The sequence below is a fragment of the Pelophylax lessonae genome (assembly GCF_965119305.1).
Source record: "Pelophylax lessonae genome assembly, chromosome: 6".
NCBI classification, from domain to species: Eukaryota; Metazoa; Chordata; class Amphibia; order Anura; family Ranidae; genus Pelophylax; species Pelophylax lessonae.
Genome location: NC_138773.1, coordinates 226393647 through 226395230, shown reverse-complemented (window position 1 = coordinate 226395230; position 1584 = coordinate 226393647).

The following is a 1584-nucleotide window of genomic DNA, read 5'->3' as shown; positions in this document are numbered from 1 at the left end:
TGTAAAATACATATAAGTGTGTGTGTATGTATAACCCTATACAGAAGTTCAGATGTTTTGCCTGCCTCCAAAGACCCCAAAAAAATGCCCAAAAATGCCCCTGCAATAACACACCTGGGCGTTTTTTTTTGGCGCAGGCGTTTTTTTGGGCATTTTTTTGGGGTCTTTGGAGGCAGGCAAAACATCTGAACTTCTGTATAGGGGTATATATACACACACACACTTATATGTATATATATACACATATATAGGTGTGATAGGAGCGAAGACATATTGGTGTTAATTATTTCATTAGCGCAAGCGTATGTCTCCGCTCCTATCACACCTATATATGTGGAGGTGTATATATACATACATGTGTGTGTATATATACCCCTACACAGAAGTTCAGATGTCATGCCTGACTCCAAACATGTCCTCAAAAAAGCCCTATAAACGCCTGCAGCGAAAAGCAGGCTGACAGGCGAGAAGCCATATCGCTGTTCTGAAAGTGACCTAAGAGAAACGATCTTTTCTCTATAGCGGTCACCCTGACATGGAAGGGTTTTGTCACCCTGCCATAGCAGTCAGAGTCAGTTAACCCTACACTACACTACGGTCCCCTTACACTTAACACTTTCCCTACAGAAACTAGATTATTAAAACTAACTATAGTGGAAAATAGCACCCTAACTACACTAGATATCCCTTTCCTCACACTAAAAATTGCTAAATGACACTTTGTAGCAGAAGTAACAGAACTGCTTCCACTCTCTTCCACATCCCTATATTACAATGCTAGGAATTTGGCGGGGGCTATCTTATATACTGGGAGGCGTATTCACTAATGATTGGCCTATGGACCCCCTAGTCACTCCAATCACATTCCTAGCATTCTCCTGCCCCCTCAATTGGCTTTTACTGATGGTTCTGGTCCAATCACGGGCTTTTAAAGCCCATTTCCTGTACCATTGCATTTTGGTCGGTTCTGGTTGCCGAATTCCGAACTTTTTCAGCAAAAAGTTCGGAATTCGGCCGAACCTCGAACAGCCAATGTTCGGGCCAAACCGTTCGATCATCCCTACTTAGGAGACAGTGGGAAAGAGCATAGTATGGAGGAATTTGTCTCATCCTTTAACAACCTACTGGACTCCCATAAAGGAGTCCCTGGCTATGTGATAAAAAAGCAGGCCAAGAAGATAGGTCTCACTGCAATAACCTCAAAATCCAAGGCATACCCAAGGATGTCCTTCTGACCCAGCTACCAAATTTTGTCCATGATTGTCTGCACTCTATCCTATCAACTGTTACAGATGTGGAGCTGATATGTGTACAGGGTGGAGCTGATAGGACTGGATAGGGTGCACCATATACCCAAGCTTTCACATCTACTCGACAATCTCCCTAGAGACATGATATTAAGAAATCTTTTACCTCATCAGTGAGAAAGTCCTGACAGTTTTTTGCAAACCGCAACTTATCCAGGAATGTTATTCATGACTGCAAGTTTTCTCAGACCTATCACAACACACCCTATAAGAAAAAAGCTTCTGTTGGTTACCAAGGCTATGAGAAATCATAAAATTCGATATTGATGGGGGTCAC